This window comes from Aotus nancymaae, unplaced genomic scaffold, assembly GCF_030222135.1.
Source record: "Aotus nancymaae isolate 86718 unplaced genomic scaffold, 86718_ANA_hifiasm-v0.15.2.pri h1tg000028l, whole genome shotgun sequence".
NCBI lineage: Eukaryota > Metazoa > Chordata > Mammalia > Primates > Aotidae > Aotus > Aotus nancymaae.
The window spans coordinates 4,365,498-4,375,981 of record NW_026988441.1 but is presented as its reverse complement, the minus strand read 5'-3'; the positions used below and the strand labels follow the sequence as shown (position 1 = coordinate 4,375,981).

At 46.3% G+C, this 10,484-nt stretch overlaps 1 protein-coding gene across 7 annotated transcripts in view; it reads left to right on the top strand.

Annotated features, from left to right (window-relative positions):
* Window positions 1–10,484, top strand: part of LOC105723611 (myeloid cell surface antigen CD33-like) — a 169,272-nt gene that overhangs the window by 142,817 nt on the left and 15,971 nt on the right. The window lies entirely within an intron of this gene.

The following is a 10,484-nucleotide window of genomic DNA, read 5'->3' as shown; positions in this document are numbered from 1 at the left end:
TCTCAAAAAAACAACAAAACAAAAAACAAATTTACGAATGCCTTGCTTCTCTGTAAGTTGAATTTGAGGTGGCTTACCATAATTCATATAATATAGAAAAATATAGATGAGCTAATGAAATCAGTACCAAGAAAAGGAAAAGTCAGGCCCAAGATCGGTGGCTCATGCCTGTAATCCTAGCACTTTGGGAGACAGAGGCAGGCAGATCACCTGAGTTCGGGAGTTCAAGACCAGTCTGACCAACATGGAGAAACCCTGTCTCTACTAAAAATACAAAATTAGTCAGGTGTGGCGGTGCATGACTGTGATCCCAGCTGCTACTCGAGAGGCTGAGGCAGGAGAATCCCTTGAACCTGGCAGGCGGAGTTTGCGGTCAGCCGAGATCACTCCACTCCAGCCTGGGCAACAAAAGGGAAACTCCATCTTGTTTCCAAAAAAAAAAAAAAAAAAGAGAGAGAGAGAAAAAATAGAATAAAATGAAAGGCCAAGAATAAAAACACAGATAAGCAGGTTATAGAAGCTTACACAATTATTAAAATTGGGTCATACATTTGGCTCTGAGCTTCCTCGTGGCCAAAACTAAAAGGAAGAAACATGTATGTGCTTTTCTCACTGTCTCTAAGAAGAAACACAATGTTCTTGGAGACTCTCAGTGCTTCCCTAGTTCAGCTTTCCATTTTTCAGGGGCTTTATATAGTGATTTTGAGTAATAAGCAATATCTTTCTATTCGTTACCTATTGTTGGGTAAAAATCGCCCCAAGTTTAGCAGCTTAATAAACAATAAACTTTGTTTTTTCCTCACAGTTTCAGTGGGCTAGGAATCTGGGTGAGGTTAGCTGTGTCCTCTGGCTCAGGCTTTCAAGGCCCTTAACAACTTCCATGTCAAGCTTTATCGCCCTGTACTAAGTCCCTATCTCCCCCACCAGCAGGACAGGGTGGGGGGTGGGAGATGCTCAGAGGACAGTAAGCAAGTCTGATTCATTCGTGTTACCTGAACTTAGTCCAGGGCCAACGTGGCACAAGGAGACCTCAGGAAATAAATTTAACAAATGAACCAACACACACAGATGAACAGAAGTGGCCCAGGATGAGACTTAACAGTGACCTCACAGAGGTCACTTGAAAGTGTTAAGAGCCTTGAAAGCTCAATTTCAATCACTGCCAGCCAGGGTGTCAGGAAAAAAAAAAATCAACAGGGGCTGCTATGTGCCATGCATCACCTCAGTTTGTTCATCTGTAAAGTGAGGGCAATAACAGCAATGCCTGCCTCACAGGATTTATGTGAAGTCAAATTGAATTAACAACACCCCAAAGAATTCAGAACAGGTTCTGGTACATAGTATGTGTTCAACAAACGGTTATTATTCTCATTTCAACTCTCATAATACTAGTAGTGTAAAAGGCAAGATATATGTTATATATGATTTGGGTACTAGTGTAATTCTTTTTTTTTGAGATGGAGTCTCACTCTGTCACCCAGGCTGGAGTGCAGTGGCATGATCTTGGTTCACTGTAACCAAGATCACTGTAACCTCCACCTCCTGGGTTCAGGTGATTCTCCTGCCTCACCCCGCTAGGTAGCTGGGATTATAGGCATGCGCCACCACACCTGGCTAATTTTTGTATTTTTAGTAGAGATGGTGTTTCATCATATTGGCCAGGCTGGTCTTGAACTCCTGACCTCAAGTGATCCCAAAGTGCTGGGATTACAGGCACCAGTCACGGTGCCTGGCCTTGTAATTCTACTTAGATGAAGATCTTAAGGCCCAGTGATGTCACTTCCCTGGACTGCCTGACTCTACAGCAGGGGTTGTAAACTTTTCCTGTAAAGGGCCAGATAGCAAATATTTTAGGCTTTGTGGGCCATAGAGTCTCTATGGCAGCTGTGCTGTTGTATGTTGAAAGCAGCCATAGATAAATGGTAAACAAGTGAGGGTGGCTGTATAATCTGAAAGGAAGGCATCATGGTTTCCTGTTACGGGGAAAGAAATGGGCTAGAAGGTGCATGGGGTTCCTCTCACATCGTCAACCACCATAGAACTCCACATCCTGGGGCTCTCTGCACATCTCAGAGAGCACAGGGTGGGTGAGGCAGAGAGCACAGGGTGGGTTGGTGGGTGGGGGGACGGGGGTGCAGAGGTGGGAAACGGGAAAGTGTACCTGGCAGGAAACAGCAGTGCAAACTCTGAGACTGAGGGAGAAAGCAGACGGGGCAAGTGGAGGAGAGGTGAGAGGGAGAGGCAAGTTCGGCTTGTCTTTGGTTCTGAGCACTGCAGAAACCATGGAGGATATTTGAGCAAAAGAGGGATACTGATCAGCCCTTTATTCATGCAGCAAACATTTCCTGACGCCTCCTTGGAGCTGGCGGGCCCTGCGCAGGGCGGTGGGGCAATGCGGCTGAGTCAGCCCCCGTCCCTGCCCTCGATGGGCTCCCTGTCTGATGGCAGAGGCGGGCAGGGACACTGGCAAGTCAAGACCCGGAGGGATACGTGCCACCGTGGGGCTTAGGAGGGACACAGGGGAGGCCCGAGGTGGGGCTTCTAAGTCAGCACGCTGTGTCATGGAATGCTTCCTGAAGGAGGTAGTGTTTAAACCGGGAGCTGGAGATGAGTAAGAATGAGCACAGGAAAGGGTGAGATGGGGACAAACGTGTGAGGCAGAGAGAACGGCAGGCACAGAGGCCTGCAGGCACGGGAGCCCCGAGTCCCTGCGAGCTTTGCCGCTTCTCCTCGTGCAGGATGGTGGAGGGGTGGCCAGCCCTCCATAAAGCACTGGAATTCTGGCGGTGATGGGGTGCTAGGGAGGGTTAGAGCCGACAGGGCCAGCTCTGGGTGTCAGAAAGATGCCTCTGGGGCCGTGTCCAGGAAAGACTGGAGTAGGGAGGATTCATTAGCCGGGAGCCCAGGGAGAGGCCTGGGACAGAGGTCCCGGGGTGGATCTGGTAGCCAAAACTGGGGCCATGGCAAGGGTGTCAGGATGCTGAGAACAGACATGAGGGCTATTTAAGAAGTTTTCACCAAGAGCTGGGAACCCTACTCAAAGCTGAGGGTGTGTTTCCTAAAAGTGAAGAGCCCTACATTTACTCAAAGGCGGTGTAAATCCAAGAGAAGTTTCTCCCAAGCAGACTGAACAAAAATAAAGATGTAGGCCTGGCACAGTGGCTCACGCCTGTAATCCCAGCACTTTGGGAGGCCGAGGCGGGCAGATCACGAGGTCAGGAGTTTGAGACCAGCCTGGCCAACGTGGCGAAACCCCATCTCTATTAAAAATACGAAAAATTAGCCAGGACTAGTGGCGCGCACCTGTAATCCCAGCTACTCTGGAGGCTGAGGCAGGATAATCGCGTCAACCTAGGAGGTGGAGGTTGTGGTGAGCAGAGATCACACCATTGCACTCCAGCCTGGGCAGCAGAGCAAGACTCCATCTCAAAAATAAAATAAAACAAAAATAAAGATGTTCGCCACATATGCAGGTGGCCATGGTAAAGCCGGGAGATCCTTTTGCTGAAGGAGTAGGGCTTAGTAAATATGAAGGCCAGGGGCAGGGAGTTGCTGAGGCCGGAGGCCCAGGTGAACACAGATGGTCCTTTAGCTGAACAGGAGGCCTTAGTCTTCATGGGGACAAAGGGACTTTTACTGCGGCCTATAGCCTCAGCAAACTCAGCCCCTACATAAACACAGCTAAGGGTGGCAGTGGAGCTGTGAAACGCCAGTGTCCCATCCCATCGGGTCAGAAGCATCCTGCAGGGATTTGGAGTCCAGTCTCAGAAAGACCGGCTTCCCCGTCTTCCACCTGTGCGCTCTCCCAGGGCTGAGTAATTGGAGAGCGCTGTCAGGTCTGAGGAGGTGGAGACATCGAGTGCAGAGATTCTGGAGAAAAGCAGAGATTCTGAGCAGGCTCTGAGATAACCTTCCTCCTTCAGCCTGTTTTCTTAGAGCCCCTGCCGCATGCCAGGTAGCAGATGTGGCACCAGGGATTCAGCAACGAGATAAACAAGGCCCCTGCCCCCGCGAGCCGCAGTTCCAGTGAGAGACATCTCTTCCTTCCACAGAGGTTTACTGAGCACCTCCTGTGTGCCAGGGCACAGGGGCAGATAAAGCCGGTGAAAATCCCTGCACTGTCAGGGTTCACACTTAAGTTGTGGGAGACAGATGAGGCAAGACGTAAGAGTAAGAAAGTAAATAAATAAAAGATGAGACACATCCGACAGTGATTAATGTCACAGAGAGGAAAAAAAGCAGCCGTAATAATAAACAATGAAGCAAACACATAAAGCAATTATAGATTAAAATAAGGTGTAGGAAGGTAACCCACAAAGGAGCTGAGATAGAAACTGGAAGGGAATGTCAGCTCTAGAGAAGGTGGTCAGGAGATGACGTTTAAGCTGAAATCTGAAGGAAGATCACAGGCAGAGTGGTGGGAAGCGTGTCCCAGGCAGAAAGAACAGCAAACGCCAATCTCTAAGGTGGGAAGGCACCTCCCATGTCGAGAAAATGGAAGAAGTTCAAGGGGGCAGAGGCACGGTACACAATGGGGTGATGAGGTTGGAAGGATGGACAGAAGCCAGACACCGAGTGCCTTGGAGGCATTTGGGTTTTATTATAATTGCAGTGGGGACTCACAGATGGGTTTTAAGCAGGTTTTAACATGATGCTGTTTTAAGAAGACGTTGGCTGCAGAGTAGAGAATGGACTTAGCATGGTGAGGGCGGGAGGGGCTGGGGGCCGAGGCTGGAAGCAGCAAGACCAGTTAGGATGCTGCTGCATCTGTGCAGGTGAGGGATAAGGGTGACCTGGAAGAGGGTGACTGAGAGGGGACTCGTGGGTGGATTCTTTATCGTGTATTTTGGAGCGGAGTGACAGGAGCTGCCAACATGGGAGGTGAGAGCGAGGGAGGAATCAAAGACGCTCCCAGCTTTGACCCAAGCACCTAGGGAGAGGATGCCAACTTAGAGGAGACACAGGGGGAAGGCTGGGGCACACCGTGGAGCTTAAATAGAAATAAATGGGAGGGCATAGAAGTGGGATGGGCGGCGGGGATGTTCACTGTCCATCAGCCGAGCATCAGGGGCCCCCAGGTTTGCACACAGAGGCTGCCTGGCACAAAGCACTTTTCAGTGCTGGCTCGGAAACATCTGCGAGACGTCTGAGAGCTGCCACCAAGCTAACTCAATCGGAGCCGGCGCATTTGAGGAGGCACCTGCGAGCGTTACTGGGAGAGAGTCTGGATAATCAGTGACACACATGAGATCAGAAGCAGGGAGGCATCAAGTCAGGCTGGCTGAGGTTGAAATCCCAGCCCTTCCACGCCACGTTAGACAACTGACCTCATTTCTCTCCATTTCACCACCTGTAAAATGGGTGTCCTTGTGTCTCATGGGGCTGATGGGAGAATTAAGTGAGACACGCCACACAGTAGGCACTAGGAAAGTTCCCAGCGAAGAGCCCATCAGGACCCGAGGGAAGACAGAGGTGGGGGTCCGTCCGCTCATTCCATGAGCACTCACTGCGTGCACACTCAACCCAGGCTGTTCTAGGAGCTGGGACCCATCAAGAAATGAGGCAAACAGAACTCTCCGCCCTCGCTGACATGGAAACAGATTTGCAGACAGAGTGGTGTGGTGTTTAACAGCCAAATGATCTGGATTCGAGGCCTGGCTCTGCCACTTGCCCAAGGTACTTGTCTTAGGCTTGCTTTCTTCATTTATAACATAGTACTAATGAGAGTACATGGTGAAACACCATCTCTACCAAAAATACAAAAGAAAAAAAATTAGCCAGGTGTGGTGGCAGGCACCCGTAATCCCAGCTACTCGGGAGGCTGAAGCAGGAGAATTGCTTGAACCCGGGAGGCAGAGGTTGCAGTGAGCTGAGACTGCACCAGTGTACTTCAGCCTGGGCGACAGAGTGAGACTCCATCTTAAAATAAAATAATAAATAAATATTGGTGGAATAAGTGGAATTAGGGTTGGTAAAAATGAATGTTGAAGCTTTTTTCACATCACACACACAAAATTAGCCTGAAGTGAATCAAAAACCTAAAAGCAAAAGTGGAAACTAGAATGCTTGTACAACTGTGCTCTTCGATACGGTAACCACTAGCCACATGTGGCTACTGAGCACTTGAAATGTCCTACATTTAGTAAGAAAATAATATAAAAATCTAATTAATTAATATTTAATATTGATTACATGTTCATAGGATGTTACTTTGGATGTATCGGGTCAAATAAAATATTATTGAAAGTAATTTCACCTGTTTCTTTTATTTATTTTCTTTTTTTTCTTTATTTCCCTTGAACAGATTATCTACATGAAGCAATTTATTTTCTTTCTTTTTTTTTTTTTTTTTTCACCCATTTCTTGTTGCTTTTTTGTTGTGGCTTCTAAAAAATTTAACATGACATATGTGGCTTACATTGTATTTCTCCTGAACAGTGCTGCTCTAGAAGAAAAATTAGATGATATCTATGGGTATGCAATAATTGCTTAGAATACATTCAAAGTATCAAATATGAAAGAAAATATATAAATGGGACTTCACCGAAAATGAAAACATCTCTGTTCATCAAAACACATGATTAAGAAAATGAAAAGGCTAGCCACATCTGGGAGAGAATTTATACATGTAATATATAATATATGCCTTAAAAAAGGCTTGAGGGATCCTTCTGCCTCAGTCTGCCGAGTAGCTAGGATTACAGACATGTGGCAGCATACCTGACTAATTTTTGTTGTGTAGAGGCAGGGGCTCATTATGTTACCCAGGTTGGTCTTGAACTCCTGGCTTCGAGTGATCCTTCCACCTTGGCTTCCCAAAGTGCTGGAATTAGAGGCATGAGCCACTGTGTCTGGACCCCAATTTCAATCATGGGCAAAAAGACTTGATTATATATTTCACAAGAGGAAAGGTCCAAATGCCAGTGAGTACATGAAAAGGTGCTGAACACCACTGACATCAGGAGATAAAAATTGAAGTCACCATGAGATGCCCTATCACATCAGCATTTGAATGGCTAAAATTACAAAGCTCAAGTGCACCAAATGCTGGAGAGGATGTGGAGGAACTGGAAATCTCATATATTTCCAGTGGAGATGTAAATAGTACAACCATTTTGAAAAAAAAAAAAGTGGGAGTTTTGTACACAGTTTCACACACTATATCCACCCTATGGCCCAACAATTCTACTGCCAGGTACTCACTATATCCACACTATGGCCCAACAATTCTACTGTCAGGTACTCACTATATCCACACTATGGCCCAACAATTCTACTGTCAGGTACTCACTATATCCACACTATGGCCCAACAATTCTACTGTCAGGTACTCACTATATCCACACTATGGCCCAACAATTCTACTGTCAGGTACTCACTATATCCACACTATGGCCCAACAATTCTACTGTCAGGTACTCACTATATCCACACTATGGCCCAACAATTCTACTGTCAGGTACTCACTATATCCACACTATGGCCCAACAATTCTACTGTCAGGTACTCACTATATCCACACTATGGCCCAACAATTCTACTGTCAGGTACTCACTATATCCACACTATGGCCCAACAATTCTACTGTCAGGTACTCACTATATCCACACTATGGCCCAACAATTCTACTGTCAGGTACTCACTATATCCACACTATGGCCCAACAATTCTACTGTCAGGTACTCACTATATCCACACTATGGCCCAACAATTCTACTGCCAGGTACTCACTATATCCACACTATGGCCCAACAATTCTACTGTCAGGTACTCACTATATCCACACTATGGCCCAACAATTCTACTGTCAGGTACTCACTATATCCACACTATGGCCCAACAATTCTACTGTCAGGTACTCACTATATCCACACTATGGCCCAACAATTCTACTGTCAGGTACTCACTATATCCACACTATGGCCCAACAATTCTACTGTCAGGTACTCACTATATCCACACTATGGCCCAACAATTCTACTGCCAGGTACTCACTATATCCACACTATGGTCCAACAATTCTACTGTCAGGTACTCACTATATCCACACTATGGCCCAACAATTCTACTGCCAGGTACTCACTATATCCACACTATGGCCCAACAATTCTACTGTCAGGTACTCACTATATCCACACTATGGCCCAACAATTCTACTGTCAGGTACTCACTATATCCACACTATGGTCCAACAGTTCTACTGCCAGGTACTCACTATATCCACACCATGGCCCAACAGTTCTACTGTCAGGTACTCACTATATCCACACCATGGCCCAACAGTTCTACTGTCAGGTACTCACTATATCCACACCATGGTCCAACAATCCTACTGTCAGGTACTCACTATATCCACACCATGGCCCAACAATTCTACTGCCAGGTACTCACTATATCCACACCATGGCCCAACAATTCTACTGTCAGGTACTCACTATATCCACACTATGGCCCAACAATTCTACTGTCAGGTACTCACTATATCCACACTATGGCCCAACAATTCTACTGTCAGGTACTCACTATATCCACACTATGGCCCAACAATTCTACTGTCAGGTACTCACTATATCCACACTATGGCCCAACAATTCTACTGTCAGGTACTCACTATATCCACACTATGGCCCAACAATTCTACTGTCAGGTACTCACTATATCCACACTATGGCCCAACAATTCTACTGTCAGGTACTCACTATATCCACACTATGGCCCAACAATTCTACTGTCAGGTACTCACTATATCCACACTATGGCCCAACAATTCTACTGTCAGGTACTCACTATATCCACACTATGGCCCAACAATTCTACTGTCAGGTACTCACTATATCCACACTATGGCCCAACAATTCTACTGTCAGGTACTCACTATATCCACACTATGGCCCAACAATTCTACTGTCAGGTACTCACTATATCCACACTATGGCCCAACAATTCTACTGTCAGGTACTCACTATATCCACACTATGGCCCAACAATTCTACTGTCAGGTACTCACTATATCCACACTATGGTCCAACAGTTCTACTGCCAGGTACTCACTATATCCACACTATGGCCCAACAGTTCTACTGTCAGGTACTCACTATATCCACACCATGGCCCAACAATTCTACTGTCAGGTACTCACTATATCCACACCATGGTCCAACAATTCTACTGTCAGGTACTCACTATATCCACACCATGGCCCAACAATTCTACTGCCAGGTACTCACTATATCCACACCATGGCCCAACAATTCTACTGTCAGGTACTCACTATATCCACACCATGGCCCAACAATTCTACTGTCAGGTACTCACTATATCCACACTATGGCCCAACAATTCTACTGCCAGGTACTCACTATATCCACACTATGGCCCAACAATTCTACTGTCAGGTACTCACTATATCCACACTATGGCCCAACAATTCTACTGTCAGGTACTCACTATATCCACACTATGGCCCAACAATTCTACTGTCAGGTACTCACTATATCCACACTATGGCCCAACAATTCTACTGTCAGGTACTCACTATATCCACACTATGGCCCAACAATTCTACTGCCAGGTACTCACTATATCCACACTATGGCCCAACAATTCTACTGTCAGGTACTCACTATATCCACACTATGGCCCAACAATTCTACTGCCAGGTACTCACTATATCCACACTATGGCCCAACAATTCTACTGTCAGGTACTCACTATATCCACACTATGGCCCAACAATTCTACTGTCAGGTACTCACTATATCCACACTATGGTCCAACAATTCTACTGCCAGGTACTCACTATATCCACACTATGGCCCAACAGTTCTACTGTCAGGTACTCACTATATCCACACCATGGCCCAACAATTCTACTGTCAGGTACTCACTATATCCACACCATGGTCCAACAATTCTACTGTCAGGTACTCACTATATCCACACCATGGCCCAACAATTCTACTGCCAGGTACTCACTATATCCACACCATGGCCCAACAATTCTACTGTCAGGTACTCACTATATCCACACCATGGTCCAACAATTCTACTGTCAGGTACTCACTATATCCACACCATGGCCCAACAATTCTACTGTCAGGTACTCACTATATCCACACTATGGCCCAACAATTCTACTGTCAGGTACTCACTATATCCACACTATGGCCCAACAATTCTACTGTCAGGTACTCACTATATCCACACTATGGCCCAACAATTCTACTGTCAGGTACTCACTATATCCACACTATGGCCCAACAATTCTACTGTCAGGTACTCACTATATCCACACTATGGCCCAACAATTCTACTGTCAGGTACTCACTATATCCACACTATGGCCCAACAATTCTACTGTCAGGTACTCACTATATCCACACTATGGCCCAACAATTCTACTGTCAGGTACTCACTATATCCACACTATGGCCCAACAATTCTACTGTCAGGTACTCACTATATCCACACTATGGCCCAACAAT